Source organism: Pan paniscus, chromosome 4 (genome assembly GCF_029289425.2).
Source record: "Pan paniscus chromosome 4, NHGRI_mPanPan1-v2.0_pri, whole genome shotgun sequence".
Classification (NCBI taxonomy): domain Eukaryota; kingdom Metazoa; phylum Chordata; class Mammalia; order Primates; family Hominidae; genus Pan; species Pan paniscus.
This window is the reverse complement of record NC_073253.2, coordinates 51,570,136-51,585,670: the sequence shown is the minus strand read 5'-3', so window position 1 is coordinate 51,585,670 and position 15,535 is coordinate 51,570,136. Positions and strand designations below refer to the sequence as shown.

The following is a 15,535-nucleotide window of genomic DNA, read 5'->3' as shown; positions in this document are numbered from 1 at the left end:
AGCAGCATTTGACACAATTAATTCACTCCCTTTTGTTTGAAATACCTTCACTTAGCTTCTGTGACTACTCTTCTGATTTTTCTTCTTTTTCTCTGGTAACTTCTTGATCTCCTTTGCTGGTATCTCATTTCCCTGACCTCTATACAGAATTTTAAAGATCGGGACTTCTACCCTCATTCTCTTAGTGGTCAAATCCACTTTGATTGTCTTAAAAAATACTGTCTATATTGGTGTTTTGCAAACTTTTTTTCATTATTGCTCTGCCTGAAAAGCCTTTTGACTACTTTATTGCCTAATCACCCCATCGCAGTGAAATTTCTCTGCATCTATTTATGGGTTGTAGCCCTTCGGAGGGCCACAAACCATTGTAATATCTAAGATCTGCCCTTCCAAAGAGCCAATTTTTATCACCTTGGGGATATCACCTCTGCTGAGAATGCATGATTTAAATTGACAGTCCCCAAGCTTTTTTCTTCAGCTTTGACCAACTTCAGTCTATTAGAGAGCCTACTTCATATCTCCACTGGACAGATATCTTAAACTTCATACGTACAAAACCAAACTCATAATCTGACTTTAGCCTTTCTTGCCACATGGAGCTTCAGTGATCTCATTCTTCTTTATGTACCTTTTGTTCTGGCAGCACTGAATTTGAAATATACATTTTACCCTAGTGGTAAAAGGGCTTAGAAGAGTGATCATTTATTTTCCTAACCGAAATTGGCCAGGCTTTGAAAGTAGAAATTTCCATGACTCAGGGCCACTATCATCATAATCTTCCTGTACGTAGAGTGGAGCAGGAGTTGGGATGACAGAGTCCTGGGGGGAATAATAACATTGCACTAACTGTTGAAAAACGTTCCACAAGATCCCTGTCTCGTTAGGATGTATGCATAAGAGAAGATGCTATGTACATGTAGCTGTGAAAAGTTCACAGAATAGCACTGCTGTATTGGTATGGAATTCCCTTTTGGGTAAATAAGCCAGGGAACAATTAGATAGCATCGTTCAGTGTATTCAGGAGAATACCTGGGAAAGACAGTTCTTCAGAATTTTGAACTATTGGCAACATGTTGCTTTAACAACACCACTGTAAAAGTCTTTGGTATTCTAAATAGGAAATCTTGTATTCTTTAACACGTAAGTAAAGATACATTTGGTATATTCTGTTATCCAAAGGAATGTAGATATGAAGAATAGCCTTTTAATTAAGGCTAATAGGTTTTGAGATTTATTTAGTTAACTTATTTAGTAAACTTCATGAAGTGTTATTTCTAGTACTGTGTGGTTTTTTTTTTTTACATTGTTACTATTTCAGCTAGAATTATAATCATATTACATCGTGATTTTAGAATTTTGGTTTTTATGTTCTCTTTACAAGTGGTTTTGGACGGTGTTTTAACCTTCCTTTTCCCCAGCCCCAAATATGCTGAACAACATCAGGAAACTACAGTGATTTAATACTTTTTTTTTTGAAACGGAGTTTTGCTCTCGTTGCCCAGGCTGGAGTGCAGTGGTGCGATCTCGACTCAGTGCAACCTCTGCCTCCGGGGTTCAAGTGATTCTCCTGCCTCAGCCTCCCAAGTAGCTGGGATTACAGGCATGTGCCACCATGCCTGTCTAATTTTGTGTTTTTAGTAGAGACGGGGTTTCTCCATTTTGGGTCAGGGTGGTCTCAAACTCCCAACCTCAGGTGATCCGCCCGCCTCAGCCTCCCAAGGTGCTGTGATTACAGGCCTGAGCCACCGTGCCCGGCCTGATTTAATACTTTTTAATGCTATCATAGCTACTTTATGACATTTTTCTTATTACTGTTACGCAAATTCTGAATGAAACTTTTCTAAAAAGCTGCACAACGGGCCCTTCTAAATAATAATGCTACCTTAATTGTTAGTGTGCAGCTCAACAGATCCGAAGTTTCCCCGTCACCCTATAGAAACTGAGCACTATTTTTTACATCCCTTTTCAAAACAATAGATGAGGTAAGAATTTGAAAATTCATAGTTTGTTTTCAATATGAATAAAATTTGTCCCGTTTTTAAGTTGTATTTTCGTAATGAAAATCTTAGCTATATCATTTTCTTTTTTCTCTCCTTGTTCCAAACTTTCAGGTTTGTGTTTAATGTCTAAGAAAGGAAATACTAGAACTTTCAATTTAGTTAAAAAACAGTAACATCTTAAGTGTGATAAACCAAACAGAAAGGTCTCTATGTTTGGCAAAGTCACATTCCCCAGAGATTTACTAAACAGCAACAGCACTGTTACCAGTGTCAGCTGAGACATTATTTATGTCCTTCTCTAATGGCTTCTTGTTCCACTAAAGCTATTGAAGAAGGTGTAATGCTACATAGTCCTCATGAAGGACTCTTTTCCTCACTGCTTAGATTAGCTAACACAACCTGAATATCAGAATTTGAGACTTTGAATTCTGCTGCTGATCTGCTGTGTGACTTCCAACAAATCAAATTGCTTTCTGTCCTCAGTTACTGGTCAGTGGCACCTAGGAATAAATTGACATTTACTGTTAGATTATAAATAATAACTGCTTTGAGGTAGTTGGCAAAACCAAGATATAATGTGTGACTATTAGTGTAGTTAACATTACTGTGAATATTACTGTGTAGTTAACTTCCATTTTCTAAATAATGCTTTTTTGTATCATCCTTGTCCTTTTAGTCTATTTTAAAGCAGCATTTGACAATCTTTGTTTTCCCAACTTTTCTCCATTTTGCGGTTATGATAAAATTATAATATAGACATTAAAGAGGGGAATTATTTTCATGCTCTTGAAGGAGCATCCTTTTAGAATTCTTTTAATAAGCTGAAGAAAGGAATTGTATCTGTTTTAAAAGACCAATCTTAAAACTCTTTAGACAATGAAAGCTTATTAACATGTTTTTCTATGACTTAACTTGGAAAGATGGCAGTAAAATTTTTGAATTTGCATTCTACAGTGGCAGTTGGTTTACTAAGTAAATATACAATTGATTGGAACCACTATTTTATGTACCTAATTATTATTTAAGAAAAATGGGGCCGGGCACAGTGGCTCATGCCTGTAGACCCAGCACTTTGGGAGGCCGAGGTAAGCAGATCACTTGAGCCCAGGAGTTTGAGACCAGCCTGGGCAACATGGCAAAAACCTGTCTGTACAAAAAATACAAAAAATAGCCAGGTGTGGTGGCAGGCATCTCTGGTTCCAGCTACTTGGAAGGCTGAGATGGGAGGATCACTTGAGCCCAGAAGGCAGAGGTTTCAGTGAACTAAGATTGCACCATTCAACTCCAGCCTGGGCGAGAGTGAGAAAAAGAAAGAGAAAAAAAGAAAGAATAATGGAAAACCTGTTATTTAAGATAGGTTTTGATCAATCACCTGATATGAAGTGGCAAAGGTTTTACTGTCAATGTGTTCTGAGGTAATTTATCTGGTGTGGAATGACTTGGAAGAAAGTATTTCCCTCAAGCATCTGTTTACCAACCACTTTGAGTAAACTTATGTATTTTACTCATCTTCTGGAAACAACATTGTTCTGCCAGACACTTGGTCTGAATGTGTGATTTTGCAATTCAGAGTAATATTTCTTTGTTCTTCTGAGAATGGATATTTATGCATGTTTTCCTCTTAGTCTCTGCTTGAGAGGTACGGGAGATAACTAGATTTTATTAGCATATTTTTAAAAGTCTATTAAAAATGCTTTTAAATTATTTGGTGGTATTCTGATTGAAAATGGAAGGGGTTGCTAGAGGTTTTATCAAGAATAGACACACTATATATTTTAATTTATTGGCAGGTAAGCTAGATTTTCCTATTAGTTTTCATTACATGGCTGTATACATATGAATCACCAGTGACTACTTTTTAAAAATATGTGTACAAATTTTTAAATTATATTTTTTGTAGTAATATTTTATAAAGCATTGATTTGTTATATTTTTAAATTTATCATACTTTAAACAAAACAGATTTAAACAACTTCAAAGGGTTTGGAAATAGCCATTATAAACAATCTTATAACTGAAGTTTTATTTTTACTAATAATTTAAGTTGTGTTGTTCTTATACATATTTAGGTTTTGAAATTTTTATAAAGGTCTAGGCTGGGCGCAGTGGCTCATGCCTGTAATCCCAGCACTTTGGGAGGCCAAGGCAGGTGGATCACCTGAGGTTGGGAGTTCGAGACAAGCCTGACCAACATGGAGAAACCACATCTCTACTAAAAATACACAATTAGCCAGGCGTGGTGGTGCATGCCTGTAATCCCAGCTCCTCGGGAGACTGAGGCAGGAGAATCGCTTGAACTGGAGAGGCAGAGGCTGTGGTGAGCTGAGATTGTGCCATTGCACTCCAGCTTGGGCAACAAGAGCAAGACTGTGTCTAAAAAAAAAAAAAAATTATGTTTTCTGGGATTGCAGGCACGGTGGCATATGCCTGTAATCCCAGCTCCTTGGGAGGCTGAGGCAGGATAATAGCTTGTTGAACTTGGGAGGCAGAGGTTGTGGTGAGTTGAGATCGTCCACTGTACTCCAGCCTGGGTGACAGAGCGAGACTGCGTCTCAAGAAAAAAAACAAAATTATAAAGGTCTTAATGTCTTAAAAGTATGAAGAGAAATTTTTATAGAAACGTCTAAAGGGGAACTGATAAAAATAATGTTCACTTTGGGGGAAGACTTGCCATATGTATGGTCATATACCACAATCCTATGATTAGGGTAGTTAGAAATAGAAACGAAAAAAAAAAAAAACATAGAGTTTGTAATCCTAGGTATGTCAGAAACAGCTGCAACCTTTTAAAAAACTGCTTGGATCTGAAAAGAATTGATTGTTGCTTCTTTGTATTTTTCCTAATGTTCTACTACTATATTTTCTTAATAAAATACATATTTTTGTTAGATTTTTAATATTCTGACTTTTAAATACTTGTAATGAAATTTTATTAGTATTCTTGGCTGACTTATTTTGGCTCTTGTCTCCTCCATTTGCAACCAAATTATACTTTATATGCTAGACAAGGTTTATGCCAGCCTAATTGGTTGCTGGCATTTCTTAGCCTCACAGCTGCTGTGAACTCAGCTGTGAACTAGAAAACATATAATAGGATCCTGTTTTCAGAGACCAAAAGGCAATTGTCAACATGTAAAACTTGTTTTTGACAGCTCAATGAATATGTGAGCTTTTATGACAAATAGCACTAATACCAGATCTTAAGTAACTATCTTAAAGATTAGAAAGTCTTGAAATATGAATTTCATGTATTTATTTTTCTTCACTGAAGCAAAGATGGCTTAAATTTGCATGTATGTTCTGTTCTGTCATTTGTGGCTTTTTTCTTTTTAAAAATCATGTATCTTGATATTTACCAACAGATATTAAAAGTTGAGATGTGAACTGTTTTCCCTTTAATTTCGTCCTAACAAAAAGTTGAGCCTTAAGTGGGGTAAAAATGTTTCTGAAAATGAGCTAAACATGAAATGGCTTTGATTAAAGATTATATTTCAAAATATTTATTATATTTATATTTGATTTAGCAGATTTTATTTATATAAATTTTTGACATCTAAGTTTGGGGTGAACATTATTTTTATGTTAAGTTGGACCATATGAAGTTGTCATTTTTTTAGGTCAAATGGTTGAATGTAGACTAAATGGGAAAAAATGGCAGTGTATCAACACTAACTCCCTAACCAAATTCAGAAATGTAACTAACCACTGTGAATTACCTTTGTATAAGTAAAATATCATCATGTGTGATCAATACAATGAGATTAACAAATCAGATTTATATATAGTAAAATCTTTTCTTCCAGTATAATTGCTTTTTGCCCATTCCCACTGTTCTCTTCAACATTTTCTTAAATGTTTAGGGACTCTCAGCAGTAAGCAAAACAGGCTAAACAAGTATATGAGAGGCTGTAGAAATACATTGAGGACAAGCAAACTGCGTTAGTAAATGGCTCATACTGAATATGATAAAAGCATCATCCTATACCTACATTTTGTATCACTTTGATACTTGGCATGATTTTTTATGTCTACTGTGATTCTAACAGTCTATCGATTATATTTGGAATGTAGCTCCAAACTTTTCTTGCACAATCTTTTATTTAAAATGCGAATTGAGTTTTGTCACATACAAATATAAATCTTTCCTTACATAAATATTTGCCAGAACAATCTTGCATTGTGAGAAAAGCACATTTTAGGAGGTTTTGGTATTAAAAACCAAGAGGTGTTCTATTGGGAAAATAATGATTGGGGAGCTATTCTGCAGGGTTTGCCTGTACTTTCCAAAACTGTTTGTGAGGCTGAGGCGGCAGTCGCTATGGCTGGAATAGGATGCTGGGAGGTGTTGAGGGAGGAACAGTGGCTTGTACTGGGAGGGTGTCAGGAAGGAAGGGAGGAAGATGGCGACATCGGGGGCAGGGCAAATGAGCCTTGTTCGGCCACAGCCTTGGCTTTCAATCTGTGCAAGTTTAGTGAGATCACGCTGCAGAAGCAGTGTCAGGCCGAGGACACAGTGGCCCTCGAGGAAATGATAATGGACATCAGCTCCACCCAGTTACACACCCAAAAACTGCAACTGCCATACACAAGGAGCTCCCGTTATGGTGGTTCTCTGCCAACACCCTACCACACTGACAGCTCTCCCTATAGTCCTGCCTACTTATCTCCTCCCCAAGCGTCCAGCTGGTGAAGGACTATCTCCTGGGACAATTTCCCTGCAGAGAAGGGGTACCTGTTTTGCCCAGCATCTGCATTTAACAGGACAAGCTCTGACTCTGCCCTTCACACAAGTATGATGAACCCCAGTCCCCAGGATACTTATTCAGGCCCCACACCTCCCAGCATCCTGCCCAGCCAACATTTCAGGTTGGTAAAATGGACTCCAAAGTACCTGCTATTGAGGAGAAGTTCTCCTAGGTGACAAGCATTTGCTGAAGCCATGGGATACTTAGAAGCTGTCGTCACCCTCCTCCTGACCCCGGTCCTAATGAAGTCCCTAGAATTAATATCTTTCCATTTCCTGGCCAGTTTGCCAATGTTCCTGTCCTCCCACCTGCCATGAAGACTGGATGTGGCAGGAGGTCCCTACCTGACCTCATCAATTTGTACTTTCTGCCAGCACTGCCCACCCCCCTGGACCCTGAGGAGACAGCCTACTCTAGCCTGAATAGGGGCAACAGTACCTCCAGTTTGACTCACATCATGACTCACCTGGGCATTAGTGAGGGCCTGAGCCTGGACTTGGGCCCAGGTCATGATGCACCAGGACTTTGTTCACCTCTCAGCCACCCATCCCTGCAGTCCTCCCTAAGCAATCCCGATCTCCAGACTTCCCTGAGCAGTCCTCAGCTCCATCTTCAGGGCATCCACAGTCTCCCCTCACTATCTCCCTCTTCCTTGGCCCACCATGCCCTGCCTACTACCTTCCTGGGCTAGCCCTCACTAAGTACCCTGCCCCCCACTTCTCCTCCTCCTCCCCCTCTTCCTCCCCCTCTTCCTCTTCCTTCTCCTACTCCTCCTCTCATCCTCCACTTTATTCTTCATCTGCCCCTACCTTACTCAACCTCTACTCCTGGGGCCTCCCCACCACCACTGCCTTGTACCCCTCAGCCCCCTAAGTTTGCTCACAGGTCCAGCCGATGCCAGAAGGTCGTAACAGCAGCTACCCAAACAGTTTTTGCCAGTGTCACCCACCCTGTCTTCCATCGTTCAGGGTGTCCCCCTGGAGACCAGTAATCTGCACACCCAGCCACACACCCCAAAGTCTCTACAGCAGCCAGAGCTGCCCTCTCAGGCCTGCTCAGCGCAGCCCTCAGGTGGGTAGCCCCTGAGCAGGCAATTGGATTATGGAATACTACCCACCTCGGCCCACTGGGCTTGGGCAAGTCTTCACTGGCCAATGAGTGACTTCAGCCTGGGGAACTGGAGCAGTTCAGCATGGAGAGCCCATAAATCAGCCTGGTGATGGGTCCCCCTGGCTTTTCTGAAGGGCCTGGATTTTTAGAAGGTGAGGGGCCAGTGGCTGGCCCTCAGGATTCCCACACCCTCAACCACCAGAACTTGACCCACCACTGCTCCTGCTGTGGCTCAAGGCCGAACATCATCCTCATAGGAGACTCCTTCCCAGGTTTCTCTAAGGAGATTGCAGCAACCCTGGCTGGAGTGCCTGGCTTTGAGGTGTCAGTAGCAGGGTTGGAGTTGGTGCTAGGGCTAGAAGATGAGCTGCGCATGGAGCTATTGGGCCTGGAAGGGCTATACATGCTGAGAGACCCAGTGCCCTGCTACCCGATCCTGCTCTGGAGTATTCATCACCATCCCTCTTCTTGGCCCTGTCCCCCATTACTGTCCATTTCCTCCCTTACCCCAGCTAGTAGAGACCCCACTCTGTCCCTCAGATCCTCTTTGTAGCATGAACGAAGGATCCCAAAAATGAGAAAAAGCAAGGAGTTTGTCCAGGTGGCCCTTGAATTCTGTACAGGGGTGGGCCTGGAGGAGCTCAAGGGAGGGTCACAAGCACTTGTAACTTTGAACCAACTGCCTGGAGGTCAGAACCTGTTGGAAAGTTGGGGATGTAAACGGGAACCTGGGAGGCAGGGCTTGTCCGGATTCCTAGAGATGGGCATTGCCAGCTCCTCCTCACCACCTTTTCACCTCTCAATGGAGGACAGCGCCACAGTGGGTATTATTTTTAATTAAATATTTTAATAAAAAATTGAAAAAACTCCTTGCAGGTGTTTTTTGTTTTTTGTTTCACTTTACCCCTAACAGATGACATTTTCTGTACTAATTTATGTTTACAACTAGATTGAAACAAAATGGAAAACTTTTAAATATGTCTCTGGATTTTAAGTTTTAAAAAGCCATAGAGTTTTTGAAACTATAAGTTATCTTTTATATGGTAGTATTGATTTTATATAACAATGTAAACTTAGAATTTTCAAATCTGACCTCGTTTTCTATGAATATGACTTATGACTTAAAGATGGATTGAGGCTTCTGGTTCAAAATAGTATAATAAAGTTCATGTATTGGCATCCTTCTGTCCCAAACACATACGAGGAAACCAAAAAGGCATAGCTGAGCTCAAAAACAAGATCATGGATTAGTAATGGAACAGGAATTCTAAGAGATGGATGAGGCTGAAGCAGGCATGGATGTCAAAAGTTTGATTCCTATAGGATGATGCGGGGGAAAGAGACTTTAAAGGAGAATCAGAGTCAGGTCCACTGTTTGAAGACAAGGACTTGTGCGGCTCCTCTTAAAAATGCTGGTTTTTAAATGCTGCTGATTTGCTCCTGGAGCTAGATTTATAAGAAATTTTCCATCAAGGAAGGCAGCCCAGTACAGTTATGGTAGAAATACAGGGGTATTCAGCCACTGTGCACTGGGAAAAGTCATACCAATTATTGTGGCTCTGTCTGTTCTGATTGGTCAGTTATCTCACCTTTAGAAATCATTAACAGGATACCTAGAAAACCCCCATGTCTGGAATTTGAGAAACATTTCTAAATAACTCATGAGACAGAGCATCATGAAAATTAGAAAAATAGGTGGAACTGAACAATAACAAAAAAACTACATGTAAAAACTTGTAAGATGCTGCTAAAACAGTTCTGGGAAAGAAATGTGTAGCTTTAGCGGCTATAAAGAAAATAGAATAAGGATGGTGAATGACTTAAGCATTCATCTTAAGAATTTAAGGGGAAAAAACAGTAAAATATGCCCAAAGTAAGTTGAAAGAAAGAAGTAATAATAGCAGAAATTAAGTACATAATAACACCTAATAAAAAAGACTCAACAAAGTCAGGTTTATTCTTGGAAAAGACAAATGAACAAATCCCAGGTGAGATTAAGAGAAAAAAGTTTACCAAAATACTAGGAATGAAAATGTGGACATCATATCAGATGCCAGAGGCATTAAACAGATATGAACTTGATGCCAAAAATGTGGAAACTTTATCTAAAACTCCTAGAAAAATATAATTATGAAAACAATAAAAACTAATACTATAATTATTAAGGAAATTGGATCTTCTTATAATAACGCAAAGCAAGATGGTTTAACAAGTGCCTACCAAATACTCAAGAGTTGAATAATCTAATTTCACACCAACTATTCTAGAGTACGGAAAGGGAAAACTCTGCCATAGAAAATCATTTTATGAGATTAGTATAACCAGCCGGGCACGGTGGCTCATGGCTGCAATCCCAGCACATTGGGAGGCCAAGGTGGGCGGATCACCTGAGGTCAGGAGTTCCAGACCAGCCTGGCCAGCGTGGTGAAACCCCCTCTCTACTAAAAATACAAAAATTAGCAAGGTGTGGTGGCGCGTGCATGTAATCCCAGCTATTCAGGAGGCTGAGGCAGGAGAATCACTTGAACCTGGGAGGCAGAGGTTGCAGTGAGCCGAGATCACACCATCGCACTCCAGCCTGGGCAACAGAACAAGACTGTCTCAAAAAAAAAAAAAAGATTAGTATAACCATGATACCAAAATCTAATAAGATTGTTATGAGAGGCTGGGAGCAGTGGCTCACACCTGTTATCCCAGCACTTTGGGAGGCTGATGCAGGGGAATTGCTTGAGACCAGAAGTTAAAGACCAGCCTGGTCAACATAGCGAAACCCTGTCTCTACAAAAAATTCGCCAGGCATAGTAGTGCATGCCTGTAATCCTTGCTACTCGGCAGGCTGAAGCAGGAGGATCACATGAGGCTGTAGTGAGCCATGATCACACCACCGTACTTCAGCCTGGGCACAGAGAGAGACCCCCGAACTCTTAAAAAAAAAAAAAAGTAGCTTTGAGAAAGGAAAATTGCTGGCCAGTATCAGTCTTAATTAATGATATAAAAATCCAGAACAAAACAGACAATGCAATTCCAGTCAGAATCCCAATAGGTAGTGTTTTGTGATTATTGGTTTATATGATTTTTGGAACTTCACAAGCTGATTCTAAAGTTTATACAGACATGCAAAAGGCCAAGAAGATCAAAGAGACTCTTAAAGAACAATAAGACAGGAGGGCTTATTCTATATGGCAAGACTTAATAATAAGCAAAGCTATAATACTAAATGTAATTTTAGTTCAGGGATAAAGAAATAAACTCATGCATGTATGCTTGAACTATGACACAGGTAGTATTGCTGATAAGTAGAGGGGAAAGGGAATTTTCAGGAAATGGTCCTGGAAAGGAAATTGTGTTATCATATAAAAATATCAAAATGCCAACGGATTAAGGTCCCAAATATGAAAGGTTTTGTAAAATTTTATTTATTCGAGTCGGAGTCTTGCTGTGTCACCCAGACTCGAGTGCAGAGGCACGATCTTGGCTCACTTCAACCTCTGCCTCCCAGGCTCAAGCAATTCTCCTGTCTCAGCCTCCCAAGTATCTGGGATTACAGACACCCACCACCACACCTGGATAATTTTTTGTATTTTTAGTAGAGTTAGAGTTCCACCATGTTGGCCAGGGTGGTCTCAAACTCCTAATCTCAAGTGATCTGCCCACCTCAGCCTCCCACAGTGCTGGGATTACAGGCCTGAGCCACCACATCTGGCTTATAAAACTTGAAAAGAAAATGTAAGAGACTGTTTTAGGGATCTCAATCTTAGGAAAAATTTCATAGCATACCAAAAAACAACAAAAAAAAATCCATAATGGAAAAACATACATTTGACTACATTAGAATTAAGAATTTAAATGCATCAAAAGCACCATAAAGAACATGAAAAGATAAGCCACAACTTTGTAGAAAATATTTGCTATACATACAACAAAAGATTAATACCAAGAATATATATAGAATTCCTATAGAGAAATAGCCAAAAGAAAGAGGCCCCAACACTCAAGTCAGTACTCAAAAGGCCTGAATGGCTAACAAGCACAAAAACAGGCAAAACCTCATTAAATCAGAGAAATTAGAACCATAATATGATTCATTAAATCTGACTAATATTGTTTTCATGAATGTGGAGTAATTGCTAGGGGGATTACAAATCATTATAGATACTGTGTGTTAGGCCCATCTTTCATTGCTATAAATACTTGAGACTGGGTAATTTATAAAGAAAAGAGGTTTAATTGGCTTGCAGGTCTGCAGGCTTTGCAGGAAGCATGATGCTGGCATCTGCTCAGCTTCTGGGAAGGTCTCATGAAGGCTAAGGGGGAGCAGGAGCAAGAGAGAGGGAGATGCCACACACTTTTAAACAGCCAGAGAACAGAACTCACTGTCATGAGGACAGCACTCATCACCAAGGGGATGGTGCTAAACCATTCATGAGAAATCCACCCCAGTGATCTAGTCACCTCCACCATCCAATCACCTCCACTGGGCCCCACCTCCAATATAGGGATTACAATTCCACGTGAGATTTAGGCAGGGATGAATATACAAACTATCGCACAGCTACTATAGATAGGAAGCATCATGGCACTGAAGAGAAAAGTTTTATATATGTGGACTCAATTATTCTGTATTTCTTCTCTTATTATGTATCTTAGAGAAATTATTGCACATTTGTACCAGTACACATATGTAAGAATGTCCATAGCATCGTTGTTCCTAATAGCAGAAACATAAAAACAACTCAAATGTCTGATCGTAGAATAGATAAAATGTATATTTGTGCAATGAAATACTATATTGTAGTGAAAATGAGTTATATACATTTTATATATACAACATAAATGAATTGCAAAAAATAGTATTGAGCAAAAAAAAAAAAAACACAGGTCTTAAAATAGTGTTAATCCATGCATATGCAATTTAAAGAGAAGTAAACTGTTTAGATTTCTGTGTGTGTGTGTTACATTTAAAGGTGATAAAACTATAAAGAAAAGCCAAAATATGATTATCTCAAATGTCTGGGTAGTTACTTTTAGTACTTTTTTTTTTTTTTTTTTTTGAGACGGAATTTTGCTCTTATTGTCCAGGCTGGAGTGCAATGGCGCAATCTTGGCTCACTGCAACCTCTGCCTCCCGGGTTCAAGCAATTCTGCATCAGCCTCCTGAGTAGCTGGGATTACAGGCACGCACCACCATACCCAGTTAATTTTTTGTGTTTTTAGTAGAGAGGGGGTTTCACCATGTTGGCCAGGCTGGTCTCAAACTCCTGATCTCTGGTGATCCACCCGCCTTAGCCTCCCAAAGTGCTGGGATTGCAGGCGTGAGCCACTGCACCTGGCAGTTGTTATCTTTGGGAGGGGAATGTATGGGGTTTCAAAAGTGTTTTTTAACCTAGCTGGTGGTAGTTACACAGGCATTTGCTCTATTATTATTTTTCTTTAATGTGGAAGTATATGTGATATAATTCACAGTAAAGTAAATGGTGAATCAGAGAGAGTCAAAGGGCAATGAGTTAGTGAAGATGGAGTACAGGAGTTTTCTCAGGTGGATCAGAGAAATGGGATGGTATTGGAAGGCCACATGGAAAGATTGTTGCATTTTCTAGGGAAAGATATTTCTAGTCCTGATTAGTCTTATTAACATCTATGCATGATCCCTATTAACAACTGAGACTTGAGCATCTCATTGTTCTCCCCCTAGTGGCATCATTCTCCCAGTCATCCAGGCTTGAAACCTTCTTGTTATGCCTATATGTTGTCACCATATCATGATTTTTTCCTTTGAAAAATTTTTCATGTATCTTATTATTGTTTCTCTTATTACTTAACACCTTTGTTAACAGGTGTTTACTATTTAACTTTTGAAATAAATCATTGGATGTCTTTGTTAAAGAAAAAAATTAAAATTTAAAAAGAAAAATTATAAATTTGTATTATAATTTAAAAAGAGGTATTTGAGTAGCTCAATGAAAAGCCGTATATAAGACAATTAAAAAATATTTAAAGTCATATTGGGTAAAGTTGGTTTTTAAAAAGAAAATAACATTTTTTAGAGACATCTTTTGGTGCAAATAAAAGCCCCATGCTGCATTGGTATTGTAGGTAGTGTAGATGGTTCTAGTTATCTGATTAATTGGCAAAAAGCAAATGCTTAAGACTTTGTCTATTCATTTCTTATTGCTGGAATTTCGTATTCACTTCTTGTTGGATGAGTAAACTGGATTATGGTAGAGATAAGGCAACATAATTCTCAGTCCTGCCCTGCTCAACCTCTAGAGTTTAGTCTTAGATCAGATGCTTTTGACTGCAAACTTGTCATGTAAGGCTTTCTGGATGTGTACACTGGTGGTTGAGGTCATAGAGGTTCCAATATTGAGGAGACTGCTAATACTGGATGTTGTCTCCTTGATTTTTTTTTTTTTGGAGACAGGATCTCACTCTTGCCCAAGCTGGAGTGCCGTGGCACAATCACAGCTCACTGCAGCCTTGACCTCCTAGGCTCAAGCAATCCTCCTACCTCAGCCTCCCAAGTTGCTGGGCCTGTAGGTGGACACCACCACGCCCTGTTGATTTTTAAATTTTTTTTATAGAGTTGAGGTCTCGGTATGTTGCCAACCTAGTCTCAAACCCCTGGGCTCAAGCCATCCTCCTGCTTCTGCCTCCCAAAGTGCTGGGATCACAGGTGTGAGCCACTGTGCCCGGCCTCCTTGATTTGCTTTATCCTCTCATTGCCAATCTCTCTAGCCTGTCTTTGGAGATTAAGGTTTCTGTGAATTTGTGACCTGTAGTCCTGGTACGAATTTTGCTCCACTGGCCCACCTTTTTTTCGCACACCTAGTTATGGTACATTAAGTCACTCCTTGCCTAGAAGGGTGGGAATACCATGGTAGATGCCCAACAATAAGAATGGTTGTGTTGGTCTTGCCTTTTGGAATATCCACATATTTTTCCCCATTCTCATTATTATGGTAATTCTACTGGTAATTGCATGGAGATCCACCTTGGTAACTCATTTCTTTTTTCTTTTTTTTCCAACTAGATTTGATAGCTAGGTGTCTCATTTCTTTAACCTCAACCACAGCCTCTTCATTTCCTGCTGAGGGTTATTCTTCACAGTAGTCTGATTAAAATGCATCTTCCTTAGGCTGAAATATTTCCTTCCTTTCTGCTGATAAAACCATATCAGTGTTTTATTAAACTCTTTTACTTTCTCCAAAACCTTTGTTGCTATAATCTTCTTGTCCCCACTAGTGGGTATTAGTATACTGTGGGGCTGCCACGGGCAGTTGGGGAAAGGATGGCTGCCAGGTCTTAGCCTCACTACTCATGTTGTAGAGATGGTGATTGATGCGGGGCTTGATGCAGCAGTGGTAGGCTCCTCCCAGATTGTGATGGTGACTGGGCTGCTTATGGCTCTCTGGGGTCCACTCTTCATTTCCACTACCAGTTAAACTCATCCTCTTTTTCATATGCTGTGGCAGCCATGCAGGTGCACTGCTTAGATGTCTCTCTAAGAAAGAATTTCAGTTTCAGGGAGTGCAGTTAGCTGACAACCTCCAGTTGTTAGTACCTTCAGGGCCTTTAGGTTTGGGGTTGAGAACTTGAATTTCCTGGGAAATCCACAGCCAGTGATAGAGCATGGCATGGGTAATAGGACATATCCATTTTGGCTCAGTGCAGGACTCCTCT

General features: G+C 39.9%; 1 protein-coding gene and 1 pseudogene across 4 annotated transcripts in view; both read left to right on the top strand.

Moving 5' to 3' along the window:
• KIF2A (kinesin family member 2A) overlaps positions 1–15,535 on the top strand; it is an 80,387-nt gene that overhangs the window by 20,979 nt on the left and 43,873 nt on the right. The gene's annotated exons all lie outside the window — the stretch shown is intronic.
• Positions 6,401–9,743, top strand: LOC112439818 (CREB-regulated transcription coactivator 2-like; annotated as a pseudogene).